At 35.4% G+C, this 21,410-nt stretch overlaps 1 protein-coding gene and 1 pseudogene across 2 annotated transcripts in view; both read left to right on the top strand.

Moving 5' to 3' along the window:
- The window catches only part of LOC141375228 (uncharacterized), a 142,807-nt pseudogene extending 124,860 nt beyond the window's left edge, over positions 1 to 17,947 (top strand).
- LOC147843244 (uncharacterized) overlaps positions 1 to 21,410 on the top strand; it is a 1,033,179-nt gene that overhangs the window by 678,571 nt on the left and 333,198 nt on the right. The gene's annotated exons all lie outside the window — the stretch shown is intronic.

Raw genomic sequence — 21,410 nt, forward strand, 5'->3', positions numbered from 1 at the left:
CCTTCAATTTCTGTGTTCCCTAGTTGGTGTTCGGCTTATTTTCATTTGCATTTAGTCATTTAGCAGATTCATCATGAAAAGGCAATGCTCAACATAGTGCTCCTAGTACAAAGGTTATAATATGGTTTTAAATGGACCATCTTAATGCTATTATAGTGAGATTTTGGTAATATTGTGGTAAACAACTCAGGCTTATTCTGATTACGTACCCCTATATACAATTCTGGAGAGAGAAAAAATACATCCCAGGAGCTAGGATTTATTTAATTTATTTTTTATTTTTTTGCTGTTTTTGTTTTCACGAATCCACTAGAGGTCGCTGTTTATGCTTTTTTAAATCTCAGAATTATCTCGCGAGAACCATTCACACCTGATGTTCTCACGTAAATCCACCATTACTCTCGAATGACTGACTTAATAACTGACCAACTGACCAATCCCCCCATTGTCCTTCATCTCAAAACCCAACCAATAGTGTTTTTAAAAGCTCCGATTTAAAAAGCAGTCCAAAAAATGAAAACCCTCCTGAGTTTTACCACATTTTCAGATTTTAACACAATCTTACCCTGTTATTTACTCTTTTATTGAATTTTTTGTCTTTTGTTTTTATCGTATCTGCTTTCAACAACTGTTCTTCACCAGACTTGAACCCTGTTGTCGCGGCCAACTCAGCTATGCGTCTCAAGTTCATCGATGTACATATTGAGCTATCGGACAAACTGGTAACAGCGAAAAAGCCATCCAGCTGGCAAGCAAGAAAAGTAATGGCGCCATACCCCATTACGTTTGCATGCCAAACATACTTTGGAGATATGTGTGTGCTTTGTTTGTATGTGGGTGTTTCGTTTTACGAGTGTGTTACAGGAACGAAAGGCATTGTAGGATCCGTATTTTGTGCTGATGACGTTGGCCGCTGACGCTGGGTTCGCGCCACTAATCTCTGGTCGGCATAGAATTTAAAAGCTGAGCCCAAACTGCAATGTAGTCTCTATCTCTCTCTCTCCCTTTTTCCCTCTTGCTTTCGCTCTCACTCTTTCTGTGGGTCTCTGAGGACAGTCTCTCTTGCAAGGACTAGTATGAGAGAATGTGTTTTCTTTTTGCTTGTGTTTAATGCTCGTCTTTTGGCATTATGAAATTGCAAAGTATTTGCTTGTGAACTCATCCAGTTAACTGATACCTGTTTGAGGGATACCTAGGAGAGGGTGTAGAAGTGAGCAATTTATGTGATATAGGGTTGTTCCGATCATCCATCGCCGATGGCCGAAAAACTTCACGATTCTGAGCCGGCATCGCGATCCATCGTCGAGCCCCGCCCGCCCCACATTTTTATTTATATATAACTATATTTAAATTATATATATATTATATTTATATATTATTATTTGTGTGTCATAATAAAAGCAATAATGGTCTTTTCATGAGCTGTGTTAAATTATACATATAGCTGCCGCTTGCATGGCTGACAACATCGTGAGAATTAAATGAAGAATTATACAGCACCTCTCGCGCTTAAAATGTGTAGATTCAGTGGCAAATGCCGTTACCTGCAAACCCTGTCCCACAGACTTTACAGTGAATGTTTTTTCTGTCATTTTCATGGTGGACCTGAAGTCACTGGAAGTATTTAATCCACTCTTAGAAAAGTGTAAATGGTGGATTAACATTCAGCACATGATCACTAATGTGATAAGATGTGCCATTATTAGTAACTGTAGGTAAATCTGTCAGTGTTATTTTCATTCTCTCATCTTCAGCGTACACATTTTCGCAGTTGTAACTCCTGTCATCTGAATGCATTGATTGAGTTATTGACAGCTGATATTAACCAATCATTCGCGTTCAGTTCTAGAGCAGTGGGCCAATAGGAAGAGCACAAAGGCGGGGCAAGCATTGCAGGCTTTTTTTACTTCAGCAACTTCATGTAACATCTGTTTATCTGTTTCTAAGTGCTGGGTTTAGGTGCAAAGATGCATTTTGCATAAATGTCTCCTAAATCCACGCACGCGGTGAGAATTTGATGAAAACAAAAAAACTCCAAAAAATCATCTCCTCCACCAGCTATGGAAAAAGCCATTGGAACAACACAAATCACGGTACCCTATTGATGCCAGAGTCCCGCGGAAAAAAAAAGTGATTGACAGTTGGTAATTTGTGTGTAACTTTATTTATTTATGGTATGGTTATGGGTAAAGCAAAGACAATGTGGGTCAGGTAGTGAAAACGGTAGCTACAATTAATTAATTTGTTATATATTAATTGATATTTGACAACGACCCCCACCCCCCGCCTACGACGACGATGGCATCGTCCATCGCGATGTTTCACATTAGACATCGTACAATGCCAAATTGGTCAACATCGCCCAACCCTTATATATATATATATATATATATATATATATATATATATATATATATATATATATATATATATATATATATACATACAACACTCAGAATCCATTTTGTATTAATTTATTAAGTTCAGGAGAGTGTGCTGTTTTGTGTATGTTTTGTTTTTTAGTTAGAGTAGGTTAGTTAAGGCATTTGATACATTGGAGATGTTTTATTTTTTCTTTTTTTTTCTTTAAATATTAAGTTTAGTTTGTTCTTATGCAGTTAGTATGTTTTGTTATATTTATTTCTTTGATTTAAGCACCTCTAACTACCTCCTCTCCAACAGGTAACTATTTTTTATTTAATCATTAATCATTTATTTCTTGTAAATATTTTTCCTTCACTGTACAATATTTTTCACTGGAAGTATAGGTAATAAATAATCGATTGCAGTGATATTTGGATTTCAGTTATCATTCTATCTCCTTCCATGTGTCACACACACACACACACACACACACACACACACACACACACACACACACACACACACACACATGTTATGCGAAATACCCTTAGTTTAATATTAACATCTAAAAGGACGTAACACCCCGTAGTCTTTATTTTACAGGTGAAATGCAGCCATACGTAGCTCTGGCTACATAATTTACGATCTCCAGAAATGTCTATAGGGCTACATTTTCAGAACGAGCCAGTGTTGAAACTTTCCCTTTTTTAAACACAATTATTTGATATAAATATTTGAATTAAGCTCAGAATCATAGTAATGGTGTACATTGATTTGAATCAAAATAATAACAACATAATTAAAATGTAAATACCTTCATTGCATTTTTTGTCATTCTGATCAAACTGTGCATGTGCTCATGAGGGTGCAGTACAGAGCACTTTCAAATCGATTTGTCTCGCTTGGTCATTATTAACAAAATCAAGTGCCCAGGGTATCATGGATTTACAGAATAAATATGCATAATTTTGACTGTGTTTTTGTAGACTGTGACTGGCAAGTGACAACAATCCTACACTATACAGCTTGTGCATCCTCAATTCCAGCGGTCAGGCGCACAAATAGAATGAAAAAACACACAGCTCTCTAAATGAAAGCCTACCTGTGACATTCTGAATCTTCTTCACTCGGAATCACTTAACACTGTTAACGGTCAAGGTCATTCTACTCTATGAGAATTGTTTGACCAAAATTTCACTGGACACACCCTCTCAGACATGCAGTCTCAGACACATGCAATCAAAAGAGTTTGTGACGTCACTGTGAACCTTTGAATTTCAGTAATTAAAATTACTAGTTTCCAGTAATTCAGCATTTGTCTAAATGAGACTGTTTCACCAGTGAGGAACAGTAAATGAAAAGGTCCTGAAATGTGATTTAGAGCCTCTCTGACATAATACCACAAGATGGCACTCACTTACTCTTACTGACCTGGGGCACTTACTCACTGAAGGAGAGCCTGTTGCTGTTCAGTGCATAAGCATTGATGTTTTGAACTTGATGCAGCTGCAAATGGTAGCCAGTACAGACTGATAAACATGTGTGACGAGGGCTCTCTTGGGCTCACTGAAGACCAGATGAGCTGCATCATTTTGGATCACATGTTGTGAATTAAGAGAGCATGATAGATTTCCAGTGAGGAGAACATTGCAATCCTCCAGCCTAATAATGACGAGTGCTTGGACAAGAAGTTATGCAGCATGCTCTGTGAGGAAATACCTTCCATGGATTTCATTTATATTTGTATAAACTTTGAGTAGAAACCTTCCTAAAAGTGAATGCACAGCAGGATGCATTTACATATTAATGATTATGACTCATATGATGCTTTTTAATTGGTTCACACACTCACCGCCACTTTATTAGGTTCACCTGTCCAACTTCTCGTTAAAGCAAATTTCTAATGAGCCAATCACATGGCCGCAACTAAATGCATTTAGGCATGAAGACATGGGCTGCATCCGAAACCGCCTACTACTCAGTAGGTTCTGTATTTGAATTTAAACGTACAACTCGGCCATTAGAAAATCCACCATTTTGTCATGGTCACGTGACCTACCTGCGTCAGTTGCGTCGCCTCACTTCCATTCATGAATTCTCTCATGGGGCATTATGGGATAGCGCAGCATGCATGAGATGTGCACTTCAGAATCTCGCCGGAAGTAGTAAGTCATCCGGGTACTTCTCGCCTTCTGATTTTCGAATTCTATGAATTCGAAGATACTACTCGGCTCGCATACTGATTTTAGTGTACTATATAGTATGGAAGTATGCGGTTTCGGACGCAGCCATGGTCAAGACGATCTACTGCAATTCAAACTAAGCATCAGAATGGGGAAAAAAGGTTATTTAAGAGACTTTTTTCTACATGACATGGTTGTTGGTGCCAGACTGGCTGGTCTGAGTATTTCACAAGCTGCTGATCTACTGGGAATTTTACACACAACCATCACTCGGGTTTACAGAGAATGGTCCGAAAAAGAGAAAATACCCAGTGAGTGCACAAATGCCTTGTTGATGCCGTGTATCAACAGTAACTCAAATAAGGATTTGTTACAACTGAAATTTGCAGAAGAGCATTACTGTATGCACAACATGTCAAACCATGTGGATGGGCTACAGCAGCAGCAGACCACAGAGGGTGTCACTCCTGTCAGCTAAAAACAAGAAACTGATGCTACAATTTACACAGGCTCATCAAAATTGGACAATAGAGAATTGGAGAAACATTACCTGGTCTGATAAGTCTCCATTTCTGCTGAAACATTCGGATGGTAGGGTCAGAATTGGGTGTCTTCAACATCAAAGCATGGATCCATTCTACCTTGTATCAATGGTTCAGGCTGGTGGTGGGGATGTAAGGGTGTTGGGTATATTTTCTGGGCATATGTTGGGCCCATTATCACCAATTAAGCATTGTTTCAACGTCATAGCTTACCTAAGTATTGTTGCTGACCATGTCCATCCCTTTATTATCACATGACAATGAGTTCACTGTACTCAAATGGCCTCCACATTGACCAGAATTCAATCCAATAGAGCACCTTTGGGATGTGGTGGAACCGGACATTCGCATCTGTCAGCATCTCTGAGGAATATTTCCAGTACTTTGTTGAATTATGCCACGAAGGATTAAGTCAGTTCTGAGGGCAAAACTGGGTCCAACCCGTTACTAGTAAGATGTACAGTTGAAGTCAGAATTATTAGCCCTTTTTTTATTTATTTTTTTCTTTTTAAAATATTTTCCAAATGATTTTCAACAAAGCAAGGACATTTTCACAGTATGTCTGTTAAGTTTTTTTTTTTTAGGTCTTTTAAAGTCTTATTTGCTTATTTTTGCTAGAATAAAAGCAGTTATTATTTTTTAAACACCATTTTAAGGACGAAATTACTAGCTGCTTTTAAATATTCTTTTTATTGATAGTCTACAGAACAAACTATTATGTTTAGAAATGTGTTGAAAAAAATCTTTCCTCCGTCAATCAGAAATTGGGGAAAAAATAAACAGGGGCCTTTTGACTTCAACTGTACCTAATAAAGTGACAGCTGAGTGTATATACCAATTAAAAATCATCAAAATCATCATATACGTATACATTAAATATGATGTCATATGATGTATATATGTATATACTATATGTGTATAACATTGGATCTACATGCCAACTAATTCTCATTAGATTATAAATAGACTGTTGGGTTAGGGTTAGTGTAAGTAGACATGTACTTGCAAAGTTACTTATAGTCAGTTCAATATCTGTTTAGCAGCAGTATCAACAGCTATTTGGCAGACAGTCTCAAAGTACTCAACTGGACCATCAAAGTAAAGTGTTAATGTATACTAAGGTTAGCTTTAGAATAATTAGGCAAGTTGTTAGACAACAGTGGTTCAAAAACAGGCAGAATTTCATAAAAAAATTAGCATTATTCTCAGCCATTATTCTCAGTTATTTTACTTTGAAGACCATAAACAAAGCTTATTCTTTGCTATAAAACTGAAATTACTGAATCTACACACAGGAGCCAGATACATTTAGAGGTTTTGCATCTGAAATCTCCATACGCTTTTTATTTTGGACAAACTGAAATAAATTATAGGACACATTATTAAATTATATGAAACATTATATGAAATACAGTGAAAAGGTCTCACTTTGTTAAAGATAACTTTTGAAAATTTTTAAACAGAATACAAAATTCATAGGATGGCTAATAATTCTGACGTCAACTATATTATAGTAAACTTTCATTTTAATTTACTACTTTTGTTTAAAGGACACATATTATTGTGATTTGAGCTACAGAAGGTCATAAACTTATTTAATTTGTTGTGTTGACTCATGACGAACCACAGTATTTGAATCATTGCAGAATTCAGAAGCATTTCCCCACAATTTGTGTAAATCCCTCAAAGCAATAATGAAACATGAACAGATACAAGGAAAAAGAGTCAGTATAAAATTGAACATTGTTTCCAAGTCTCCACTGAATGATTATTAGAAATGTTGTGTTATTACTGATTGAGTCTCACTATAAAACAGGCCTGTAATTAAACTGAGCTGAACATTTCTGTTTTTAAATATAACACGGCACAAATGGCAAGGTTTAGATGGCCTGAAGCTACTAGCATGTTCTATTCATGGGGCATTGAGTAGGTTTCTGATGTTTTTGTCAATACTATTGTTGTTAGATTAATCAGATCTGTTAGTTTATCAATTTCATATACACTCTAAGATCTCTCCTGAATAGATTTTTCATTATTTTCCCATTATTAACTTCTAGGTTGCATGTGTTGTGCATTCACGTTGGATGTGAAGAAAAAAAAAAAAAAGGTTTGTATTTATTTATGTATTCATACAATTAGTCCATTTATGTACAGCATGTATTTAATTTAATTATTTATAATTTAAAGATTTAATTTTTTAGCAGTTATTACATTAAAAATTGAAAGAAAATGACAAACATGAATGTACATTATAAAAAAAAATGTTGCACATTTCCTCTACAGAAGGATCTAAAACACTGACTGTGAGCAATGCTGATATTGAAATTATAGTTTCTATTTATTGACAGCTGATAAGGCCTCAGGTGAAAAGTGGCTGGAATGTAAGAAAACTTCCCCAACTTAAATTTTTATAGAAAGGAAGTGAGTTCACGAGGTAAACAATAAGTCTACAGTTCCTTCAAAGCAGAATCCTGAATGATTTCTGACTTTCAAGTCATCATTTCCCAGGGCAGTGCATCCATTAAAGCTGAGAATAGCACAGTGTTTTGACTCTGTGCTCTCATTTTGTGGTGGAGGTCAAGATGGTGGTACTTTTCACACTGTCCCTTTTTTCTGCTTTTATACGGATGATCAAAGTGTTCACGGCTGTTTAAGATGAGCGTTACTTCTCTCCATCATTATTCTCCCTGCAATTTGAGCATGAGACATTTGAAAGGAAAAGAAAATGTGTCATCGCAAAGAGGTGTAATTAAATTTGTTTGCATTCCCAGGAGTGAATGGGTTTTATGAATTCATTTCATATGCAGGAAACTAAATATTAAATGTTAATCGCTGGAATTCTCATTATAGTTCGCCAAATGAAAAGCAACCGGGGACTTTCTAGAAATTAAGTATGTATTTATTTAACAAATAAGAAACACTGTGACTCATACAATTACGTGATGTTCAGTCCTCCGTCGGTCTCCTCCCTGCTTCTGTACAACATATGCTAGATGTAATTAGTAAAAGCAAAAACACTTAGTCTTTCTCATCATCGATGCAGAGCGCCCATGTCTGCAGCTCGGTGGTTGGATGTGCCCCATGATAATAGGAGGAGAAATTTATTTCATTTGACTGTCGCACTGCAGTAGCTGAAATTAATTACGCCGCTGTTTGATGAAATATACTTGGCTGCCTCCATTCAAAGAACTGTGTTTCACAGTATACTAAACTTCCACTTGGAAAAGTACTTGCTAAGTAAGCTGGCTAATGTTACGCTAGGAATATACTTTCTCAGAAATACTTTTTTTAGTGTTAATTGAGATTACTAGGAGTGGATATTTACTTCCCTAAGAACACATTTGTCCTCGCAGTGGTTCTAATGTGGTTTTAATGATGAAGCACAGACACAGATTTGTTCTTCCCATTGTTCTGGAGTTGCTATGAATCTAAATAAACTTATCGAAGCTGTTTGTGGAACTGTTAGTGTATCCACAGTCATATTAGAGTAATGAAAACAAGATATATATTGAATTTAAACAATAGCATAGTGTCAGTCAATCAGCTAATCACATGGCAGCATAGGCATGTAGACATGATCAAGACGATCTGCTGCAGTTCAAAACAAGCATCAGAATGGGGAAGAAAGATGATTTAAGTGACTGAATGTGGCATTGTTGTTGTCACCACAAGGGTTGGCCTAAGATTTTCAGAAATGGCTGATCTGAATCTGCTGCAGCTGTGTGATGCTATCATGTCAATATGGACCAAAATCTCTTAGGAATATTTCCAGTACCTAGTTGAATCTATGTGACGGATGATTAAGGCAATTTTGAAGGCAAAATGGGGTCCAACCCAATACTTGTAAGGTGTACCTAATAAAGTGGCCAGTGAGTGAGAATGCTTTAAACACACAACAGTTCCATGTTGAAGATGTCAAATCTGGTTTATTTTGTACAGTAATAGATATAGCAGTGTATGTAGCATTATAAATGTTTATTCTGTCACATTTTATGCAAGTAGACATGCAAAAACAGTGCACAGTTAAACGTGTCTGTGTACTGTGAAATTTGTAATGGCATTCTTGTGTGTAACGCATGGTTTCAGAAAGACTTAAATAAACTCCACCACAAATACACCAAATAAACTTATTTATTTATTTTTATTTATTTATTTTATTTTATTTTTTTTTTTACTTGTAAGCTGGATCTCTGCTTTATCCGTATCTGTAACTGACTGTTTATCCAACATAACGTGAGAAGCAGACATGCATGTGGGAACGGTGGGAGGGGGAAACAAGCTCGTTTGGATTTTAAAGGTACAGGCTACAGAAACAGCACACTTTAATAAATGATCTGATGGCTATGTTGAGGTGAAACTTTACAGACACATTCTGGAACCACCAAAGATATATTTTACATTTTGTAAAATGGCCCTTTAAATAAGTGTGGACCCAAAGCTGATAGGTAAAAAAAAAAATAAAAAAATAAAAAAATAAATAAATAAAATAAAAAATGAAAAAATAAACTTAAAGAATGTTTATGTAGTGGTTTCCAAAAATGGCATCCCCTGCACATCCATCTGCCACATCTCTTATGACAAGTTTTATCCATTTCCACATGTCAGCTTATATATAACATAACCCATCTGTGCTGCATGATAGATTAATTAACTGAATACAGATCTGTTTCTTTCTGTTAAGAGCTTTTGATGTGGGATTTTAGCTCTGTTTTGATACTTGTAATGCTCTATTTTGCTTTAACTTGCAGTCACTACTTCATTCATTCATTCATTCATTCATTCATTCATTTATTTACAGTATATATTTATTTATTTTGGTTTAGTAAAATAATCAGACTGTGATATTGTCCAATCAAAACACATAGAAATCACATTAAAGTGATTGACCTCATAAAATTGATGCTTTAAAAATGCAGCAAAAATGGCTTATAAATGTAACAAAAATGTTACCTGCATCAACCAAGAGTCCATTTAGCCCTTGATGAGAAGATTTTGAAGGATTTGCTCAGATTGCATCTATTCTGAGTTTTGGATATTTTGAATAGCAACTGCTTGAAATCAGTTATCCAATTGTTTATTTAATATATATATATATATATATATATATATATATATATATATATATATATATATATATATATATATATATATATATATATATATATATATATATATATATATATATATGTGAATGTGTGAATGCTTGGCTACAACTATAATGTTTCAATAATGTTTGACATTGCCGTAATGCTGTTAGCTGAGCCCTTTCTAATATTACCATATGTATATGGTGATGATCAGGGTAAATTTTGCTTGCTACCCAAGGTAGGGATCCAAAAAGTATTTGTAATTATTTACAATATTTCTGTATTGTTGTTTTGTCTTCCACAAACAAACAGCCATGTAGCTGAATATCTGATGTGGAAAGGGTTTCAAGCACCAGCCAACAGCAAACTTCCTGGAAAGGATGTTCAAGTACTTTCTGCAGGTGAGTGAATGCATATGCACTGGAATCATTTCACATAATATACTCTCTACGCTCAAATAAATCACTCATATTATATGTTTCTGATATTTTTTATTTTATTTTATTAATTAATTAATTAATTTATTTATTTATTTATTGTTCACAATTAGACAAAATAAATGGCATGTTAAATTACTAAAATAGTTGTTCGAAAACCTTTGGTACATGTGGTCAAAAGACTTCTTCTCCACAAACAAGGAAAGCCAGAAAAGCACCAGACATTGTTTCATAAAAAAAAAAAAAAAAAAAAAAAATATATATATATATATATATATATATATATATATATATATATATATATATATATATATATATATATATATATATATATATATATATATATATATATATACCAGTAATAATAATATTAATTCCAGAAATGTAATTAAAGTCAGAATTATTAGCCCCCTTTGATTTTATTATTATTTATTTATTTATTTATATATATATATATATATATATATATATATATAAATGTAATTAAAGTCAGAATTATTAGCCCCCTTTGATTTTATTATTTATTTATTTATTTATTTATTTATTTATTTATTTATTTATTTATTTTTTCAAATGATGTTTAACAGAGCAAGGACATTTTCACAGTGTGTCTGACAATATATATATTTATTTTTTATTTATTTTTTTTTCACGAGAAAGTGTTATTTGTTTTATTTCGGCTGGGATAAAAGCAGGTTTACATTTTTTAACACCATTTTAAGGACAAAATTGTTTGACCCTTTAGGCTATTTTTTTTTTTCTGATAGTTTACAGAACAAACCATCATTATACAATAACTTGCCTAATTACCCTAACCTGCCTAGTTAACCTAAAAAACCTAGTTAAGCCTTTAAATTTCACTTTAAGCTGTATAGTATCTTGAAAAAATATCTAGTAAAATATTATTTACTGTCAACATGACAAAGATAAAATAAATCAGTTATTAGAGATAAGCTATTAAAACTATTATGTTTAGAAATATGACAAAAAAATATCTCTGTTAAACAGAAAACGGAGAAAAAAATGAACAGGGGGGCAATAATTCAGGTGGGCTAATAATTCTGACTTCAACTGTATGCTCGGCAGATGTTTGGATTTTGACCTATTACTTTTCTGTATTGCTCCAGTATTTTCATTCATTCATTTTCTTGTCGGCTTAGTCCCTTTATTAATCCTTTATTAAGTACTTACGCATGTTAACTTCATCAAATTTGAAATATAAACTTGTGAGACACTTGGCTTTTAAGTTAAATTTTGTCAAGGTTATTACATTGATTTTATGTATTTTTATATATCCAGCAAAAAGTCTTACAAGAGTTGTTGTTGTTGTTGTTGTTTTGCCAACTCACTCACTGGCAGAAAGTGCTTGAACATCTTTTCCAGGAAGTGTGCTGTTGGCTGGTGCTTGAAACCCTCTCCACATCAGAGATTCAACTACATGGCTGTTTTTTTTAAGACAAAACACAACAAACACACAATTAAGTTTTTGTTATAAATAATTAGTAGCAAGCACATTTACCCTGATCATCACCATATACATATGGTAATATTAGAAATGGCTCAGCTAACAGTGGCCATTGAGAAGAATGGCAAAGATATGTCAATGACAAACATTACTGTAACATTATCATCAGGCATTCACACATTCACACTCATTTGCTCACCCTGGCTATACACATACATGTACTGTAGTATGTATACCATAATATACCTATAGATATACTTAAACCAGCTCACTAATAATGATATCCAGTCTTCAAGAATAAAAATATTTTCTTCTTCTGATTTTACATTTCTCTAATGAAACAAACAGACAACCTGAAATGTATCATTTTTATATCAGCTCAACTCAGAAAAATTCTTTGCATTGCTTCAAATAATCAAACCCCCTTTAGCAGAATAAAACTTGTATATATATACATACACACATATATATATATATATATATATATATATATATATATATATATATATATATATATATATATATATATATATATATATATATATATATATATATATATATATATATATATATATATATATATATGTGTGTGTGTGTGTGTGTGTGTGTGTGTGTGTGTGTGTGTGTGTGTGTTATGTATATGTAAAATGTGAGTATGATTATATTGTTATGTAAATAAAGTAGATAAAAAGTGCAAATTTACTGAATTTTTTTTAAATGAATGCAACTGAAAAATATGCTTTAAATTAATTGAACTCATATGTATATATGATATATATATATATATATATATATATATATATATATATATATATATATATATATATATATATATATATATATATGTATATATTAGAATTTAGAATAAATAAAAAAGTTTACTCATCATCTAGTGAAAACTGTGTAAATTCTAAAAAAAAAAAAATACTTTGTTAGTTTTGATAGTTGTATGCATACAATATTATTGCCAGTAATTGCTAAACTTTTTTTTTTCCTTTTCTAAAAAAAAAGTATTGATTGAAAAATTATTTTTTATGGAACTGTAGAAGACTTTTCCTGGCTACGACCTTTATTGCTCATTGGCTTAGCTTTCATGACATCACACTAGGTGGCTGAGGCCACACCCACTGGCTCTAATTACCATAAATACAGGAGCTTAAACACTGCAGTCTTACACTCTGTGTTGCTGCAGAACTATACCAATACCATTTAACCAGACATTGGATACCCATTTTGCTGAGAAAACGACAGAAAAAGCTCAGAAGTAAGAATTTTGCTTTTAAAGGGTCATGAAACACCAAAACACATTTTTTGAGCTGTTTACAGTCATATATGTGTCCCACACTGCTAAAAACACTATTAGGACACCTATATTTCACTAAAAAGTGTAAATTGGTTGTTTTTGCGTTATTTCAAGCAAATCGTACTTCCGGTTTGAAACGAATTTTTGAAGCTGCGTCACGGTCATTACATAATAGCGTGTTTTCCAGCATGCAGACTGGACGTCTGTACCAGGGTGTGTCTTATTACGTCTTACAGTGTGATGCATTAATGCATGAGTAAGGCTTGGTTCAACGCGCTCTATTGTGCAAGTTCATTAATATTCATTACTGTCATAGTGTTTACAAGACAGAGACGCCACGTTGTGTTGGCAAAACAAGCGTGAAGTGTTGCTTTTATAGTTTGCTGCAGTTAAGTTTTGTTTTCATTTTCTCTCTGTGAGAGCTTATCTGGAGTCACGTGTGGATTAACAGTGTATGCGACGCTCGACAACAATAACTTACGTGTCTAAGGAGGATTATTGTTTACCTGAGAGCTGTTCTCATCTGCAAACGAAGAGATCCGGATTCACTTGTAGTCTTCTCTTAATAAAGACGCGGCTCTAGTTGCTGGTGATTGTTCTGTCTCTACAGATTTGGTTAGTGAGCGACCAGTGCTCTTTGTTTATTCAGTTTGTTCGTATCGAACTAAGTTAACTATTGCACCGAGTGTAAACATGTTAGCACCACAACCAAACTTTAACCTCGTGTAGGGTTTTTACCGCATTTTGTGACCGGAATAACACACGCGGCTTTCTGACACTACCTGCCGAGTGCATCTTAGTTTCCGGGAAATGCAGAGGTTTTTTTTCTCTCATTCGCCGTGCGGTATCAAACATTGCATGAAAAATACACGCTTAGAGCAGATCTTCGAATCAAATATCTCGTTTGTCGCGAAGGGCATGAATGAATTCCCTGAATGAAAGAGCCAAACTGCAGTTAAAGTCCAACATTTAATAATTTGGCAAATAATTCGACTACAGATGTCCATGTAGGTTAAAATCATCACTTTCTCCTGTGTGTGTGTATTTTGACTCTGAAACTCGCGCGTGCCCAAATAGACACTCCCACACCCTCCCACTTTATTTCCTCCGACACTCCCCCCTAAACAGAGCTGGACACGCCCACTTTGCTGACTTTTTCCAAAGTAGAGGTGTGAAAACACCCTGCTGAAATGAGGGGGTTTCATGGCCTTTTAATATATATATTCATTTCATCTTTATTTCGATTGCTATTTTAAAATGTAGATTGTGTTAAAGCAGCTTAACATAGAAGTTCTAGTAAATTGAAACTCCAGTTTTTAGAGTTGAAGTTCAGTTCAGTATGGTATATATTTAATTGTTTAGCCTGTTTAAAGCTATTGTAGACTTCAAAACTAGCTTAAATCTATTCTTAACTTCAATAATTTATTTTTACAGGTCTGCTGATCGCAGCATTGTTTACTGTTTGCTGCGGCAGAAGCCACAGGCATGTATTTCAGTTCACCTGGCCAGGGTGTGCATGACAATCAGCTCACAAGATGAAAGATCTGAGGAGCTGCTAAGAGCAAAAGCATCCCACAGGAGTTAAGTGCTTACCTGCAGGACCTGGGACTACAACAAGCTTTGTGAGATCTTGCCTGATCTGGGCTGCCGACTGAGTATGGTAAAAGAGCTCATTCAGCAAGGTTGTTTCATCAAGAATCAGCCTGATGAATCAGAACTGGTCTTGGACAATGCAGACACCACCACAACTGCCACTCCTACCAGCACTAAAGACTGGCAAAATGTTTTGAGGGCCGGCAAATCTGGGTCCTGAGGATCTTCTCTCGAAACTACAGATAGGCGGTGAGGCCTTGGGTAGTGAAAAGGTGTTCTACCTCTATTACTGTGAGGCCATCCTGCTCTAACATCATCACCAGAGCCCAGCCACAGTGAAAGGCTTAACGGTAAGCTAATTTGTTGCAGCAAATCAGCACTTGTGATATACTGTAATGTATTTTACATTGTTAAATGGCCTAATTTCAATGTTTTCCAGGAAGCAGAGTGGGTGGACAGAATTCATCATGGTGGCAGGGTTTTGACTGGCTTCCACAGCCACAGTAGCAAAAGCCAGCAGACACTCGCCTTAACAGCCAAAGAGGAAGCAGTAAGTCCAATCTTTTTATTTATCTGTTGTTTCATAATACATGTAATCTTTAAATATATTTATCATTAAATATATAATTAAAGTAATGTTGTTTTTTGTGGATTGTCACCATTTTTTATATTAATAAGAGATTAATTTTGTTTAAAAACACAGTCATAGTCTATAATGGTCTTTCATCTGTGCACAGTGGTTTCAGGTGTACTTCACTTTGATTAGACTGGAAAACATTCAGCCTGAAAAATACTGCAGTCATTTCTTCATCTCATCGTCTGGCGAGGCAGTTAAGAATGTTTCAAAGGACATGGAACGCCTTCATGAAATGTACATGCCTACAAGTAGACTTCAGATTGTGGTATTAGCCATTTCATGATTAACATTTTCTGTTCCCCAGTTCAGGGTTAAGCTACCCTTGGTGAAGAGCTGAAAAACCCTCCCAGCACCATAGCAAGAGGCCATATCTGCTTATATGCTCAAGCAGCATTGCAGAAAGCCCCAGCCTCAGGATATGGTGGACACGTCTGTGCTGCTGGACTCTTTAGCAGGGTAGAGCTCCATTTATTTTTTATTTTTTTATTTATTAAAATATTAATTTAATAGAGCTTATCTGTAAAATTGTTAAACCAATTATTATTATTTTTTTTTTTAGATAGTGTTTACATATATTGTTAAATAACATTAATAATATACAGTTTATATTGTCATGGATCAACCAAATTAATCTCACATCAGCAGAAACCCAAAGTTTTTTTAAATTATTGCCAGCAAACAACAAAATAAATAAATAAATAAAACTGTAAAACTCTTCTGTTCTGTTAACATGTTCAGCAGATCCTACTTTTTTCATTTCATTTGATTCACTTTTATTATTTTTAACCTTATTTATATATTTTTACTTCTGATGATAAGGGCCAAAGTGCTGCCACCAACTCTTCAGACTTCACTACATTTCTGTCAAGTTTTCCTGTGTCTTGTGATGGTCAGCCTCCGACCAAAAAACAGCAGATCAGTGCTGGGTTTTCCAGAGACTGTGTGTTTTATGATAGTTTAGTTTAGTTTTAGTTTATTTGTTTACAGGGTCAATGCACATTAATAAACATTACTGTAAAATGTGCCAGAATTAGCCAAGAATTACTATCTTTTATCCATAGACCCCTTACAGAACAAATAAGTGGCGGAAAACTCAGTTTGACCAAAGACAAGAATATCTGCTGTGTAAGTACTCTAATCCTTAAACACACTTTCACTCAATTCAATCAAACACAATTCACTCAAACATGTGCATACAGTGAATGTGATGATGAGTTTTCTTCTTTTTCCTCTTCCAGCACAATTCACACATGGCAAGCCTTTAGCTGCAAAGGTGGGCATCCAATCACCCTAAGCCTGAAGACATTGTCAGGTTGTGGAAACCAGCTTTCAAGACCACCAGTGAGTTGGGTAAATTCATTCATTCATTTTCTTGTCGGCTTAGTCCCTTTATTAATCCGGGGTCGCCACAGCGGAATGAACCGCCAACTTATCCAGCAAGTTTTCACACAGCGGATACCCTTCCAGCTGCAACCCATCTCTGGGAAACATCCACACACACATTCACACACACACACTCATACACTACGGACAATTTAGCCTACCTAATTCACCTGTACCGCATGTCTTTGGATTGGGGGGGAAACCAGAGCACTCGAAGGAAACCCACGCGAAGGCAGGGAGAACATGCAAACTCCACACAAAAACGCCAACTGAGCCGAGGCTAAAAACCAGCGACCCAGCAACCTTTTTGCTGTGAGGCGACAGCACTACCTACTGTGCCATTGCCTCACCCGAGATGGGTAAATATGTAATTAAATCTGTCTCAGAGCAGTCCTGGAAGGGCCTTGCCATTAAGAACTTTGGTCCTGCACAAGGTCTAGGTTGGTACATGTTTATTTATTCTTTATTTCCTTATTTATCTATTTGTGATGTAGAAGCTGCAGCAAAGTGTACAATTAAACATGAAATGTCCAGGTCTAATTAAAGGTGTAATGTACTTTTAATCACAAGTGTGGTTGCAAACAGACGGTTTTGCGAAGGTGGAATTGTTTGCGACCTTCATGGGAAGGTAATTACAGCCGCCGAAGGGAGAGCCATGATGCAGGACATCCATAACAGGACAGTCTACATGTTATGTTTTTAAAGCTGGACAGAGAAACCTGTGCATCGATGCACAGACTTTCTCGTGCACGTGTCACCCTGACAAAGACACGATTGGCAGACGGATAAACCATTCTTCAAAGATGCCAAATCTGAAGCCCTTTCACTGTGTGCTAAAGGTTAATGGTGAGGACAAGGATGTTGTACTCTTCAAGGCACCGCAGGACATCAGTGTGGATACACAGCTTAAATTTAATCGGTCAATGTCAGTCACGTCTGTTTGTTGTGTGTGACACCACACATGCGCCATTTGGTAGTTTTGTTTCCATGAGCAACCAGAGACAACTAGAGAGAGAAACATAACATAAAGGAGATGCAACCCATTAAAATGCTCAAGCTGGAGAATCACAATGAGAACAAAACTTCACCAATTGGAAAAGGAAAAATATAACTAAAAGATAAACCAGGCTTAGTTGGGCAAGACCATTTCTCCTCTGGCCAAACTTCCAGTGCAGAGCTGCAGTCTAGGTGCAAGAGGATGAACACTGGACATCCATCGTGGAGAAGCTGCAGGTGTGAGTAGGTCACCAGCAGGTGTAAAGGCTGGCCCACAGGATCAATGAGGAGACTCGTTTGTCACTGGGGTTTTTCAGGAATCATACTCTTATACTCACCACTCTTATACTTATACAGAATCTTATACTCACCACTTCTCCAAGACCACCACAGCATCAGCCCCGGATACAGCCTTGTCTAGGATTATGGAACCTTGGGATACTTTAAAGCAGAATAACAGACTAACTAATGAAAAGAAGTAAATGCAATGATAGAAGAACTTGAGTAATATGATCATATTTCTTTGTTCTACAGAGCACTCTAACAGCTTAATTTTAAACCAGCTGAAATTTGTTGATTAGGCCAATAGGCAACTGCCTAGTGATGCATCATAAAAGTCTAACTGAGGGGTCATGAAAGCATGAATAAGCTTTTCCAAATCAGACATTAATAGCATATGTCAAAGTTTGGCAACATGTACATTAATATAGAATTAATATTAACATGTCATACTGCATATTATCAATGTCTGAATATACATTGTTTTAGCTTGAATATTATTAAATGAGAATGAGTATTTCTAATTATGTATTACAGTTTTTGCTTTTTTTTTCTCATAGTTACATCTCATATTTACAGTTTGGCACGTTTGTATCCAAAGAATTTTACAAATATAAACAAAACATTGAATCAAAATAACAGAATAAAAATAAATATTTCAATACTTTTTAATTAGTCAAATACATTATAGAGCACACAGAGAAGGAAGAAAACATTAAAACAATTAACTTTAACTACCCTGCCAAGAAAAAAAACAATTGGGAGAAATTTTGGTTTGCAATTCCTGATTTCACTAGTTATTTTTTCCCCCAACTTCTTACATTTAAAATCTTTTCATGTCACACACTTTCTGAAACCTGTCACTCAAAATGCAAAACTACACAGCAAATCTCAGCCTTGAACTCAACTGCGTATTTATTTATTTATTTTTTCAAAACTCTACACACAACTCTCTACCTAAAACATAAACATCTAACAGGGACTGCTTTCACACGCAAAACAGTGTCACCTTTTTTTTTCAAAACTCTACACATTTCTCAATACTGCAAACACAAAATGTAAAATGCCTCACATTTCCTTCAAAATCTAACACTGCATTCAAAATGCCATAGCCACAAGTCAGAATGAAGCATTTGCATCAAATGGCAAACAAGTATTTCATAACAGTAAATGTTTGGATACAGCATGTAAACAATGCTGTTCTAAATCTAAAGTTCTCTGCTCTTTTGGCTTATATCTACATTTCAATACAGTGTTATACAGTGACAATAATCTGCTGAGAGGAGTAACAGGTACACTGTAAACACCAACGACAAATAATAATAAAAATAATAATAATAATTAGGCCAAACAATTTTGTTTATAGCATAAAAAACAAACATATTGTACAGAAAAGAAGAAAACTAAAATAAATAATAGAACATATGCAAAGCAAAAGTATGTTCTTTAGAATACAGTAAAAACACTATTGTATGTGAAGGGAGTCTCAGTGGGAAGGAGCATCCATTGCCTGGAAAAGCATCATGTGGGCAAAGGATTAGTCATCATGCATTTTACAGTGCTAGGCCCAAAGAATTCTGCTTTTCTTGCAGTTTTTTTTTTTTTTTTTTTTTTGGATTGCTCAAGCACAATTTCAAAATGGCCTGTGTTTTTACATTTGCTTTACATTTCCAAACACAGCCAATAAAAAATGCACACATACTCTCCTCAAATGTTATTTTTCCTTCACCTTTGTCAATGTGAGGCGAACGTGCTACCCACTGTGCCACTGCGTCGCCCGCTTGTCGGCTTATTCCCTTTATTAATCCGGGGTCACCACAGCGGATTGAACCGCCAACTTATCCAGCTAGTTTTTAGGCAGCGGAAGCCCTTAGAGCCGCAACCCATCTCTGGGAAATCTCCTCCTGATATGTAGTTTTACAGTTTTTTTTTCTTCTTTTTTTTTTGGATTGCTTACACACTAAAATTAAAAGTAGTACATTATTAGCAAAAACCTTACACTCAAGAAGCAAAATATCAGCCCATATTTGCACAACTTTAAAGCACATCATCAACTTTATATTTGTTGCAGAACTCTACACAGAGTGATTTGCATAACACTAAACACACTTAACATACATTACATACAAAAATCTACCATGAAGTCACTTCCTTGCAATAACAAAAGAACTTACTGTCAAATTACCGCAACGTCCAACCAATTGGTTCAACACAATCATCAGGTGTGCAAACACTTGTTTGCTTAATTGTAGACACACCAATCAGGTGTTTAAGCACTATTAAAAGCAGCAGGTGGCTTCATCGGTCTTCAAGCAAAATGGAAAGAGATAAAGAATGAGTAATCCAATCAAATCAATCTAATGCAGGGGTGCTCAATCCTGTTCCTGGAGATCTACCTTCCTTTACAGTTTAGCTCCTACCCTGATTAAACCCACCTGAACCAATTAATTAGGACCTGAAATCCACTTGATAATTACAGACAGGTGTGTTTGATAAGGGTTGCAACTGAAATCTGTAGGAAGGTAGATCTCCAGGAACAGTAATGGCCACCCCTAATCTAATGCAACACATTGTTGTCTGTGACAATGTGTCTTTTCAATGCTCTGGTTCAGAACTGGTTTTAGCAACATCCACGTTTGTTTCACCATTGTTTACCATCCTATATCTTCCACCATACTCTCCATTCCTTAGCCCTGTAGAAGAATTTTTCTTAGCATGGCTGGGGAAGGTATATGATCTCTCTCTTCAGGCTGAGGTACCCCTCATCCAAGCCATGGAGGCCTGTGACCAGATGGAGGTAGCAGCAATACAAGGATGGATTCTTCATTCAAAACATTTCATTACAAGGTGTCTTGCTAATGACAACATTGTCGATGAAATGATGTGGCCAGATACAGGCAGGCGAATAGATAATGGCCTGTTTCAGAAAGGAGGTTACAGTTTTTCTTGTTTGCTTTGACCTGGTTAAAGAAATTAGAATTCACTCCACTTTCCTCATCACTATCCCAGCAGAGCAGAAGACATGCCTTGCATATGTGTAAACCCTTTCTCATTGGATTGACACATTTTCCCCAACATTTTTCAAAACAGTTAACACAGATGTCATTCAAGCAGTCCAAACTCCATAGTTTTAGCTATAGT

Source organism: Danio rerio, chromosome 7, assembly GCF_052040795.2.
Source record: "Danio rerio strain M-AB ecotype USA chromosome 7, GRCz13ab, whole genome shotgun sequence".
NCBI classification, from domain to species: Eukaryota; Metazoa; Chordata; class Actinopteri; order Cypriniformes; family Danionidae; genus Danio; species Danio rerio.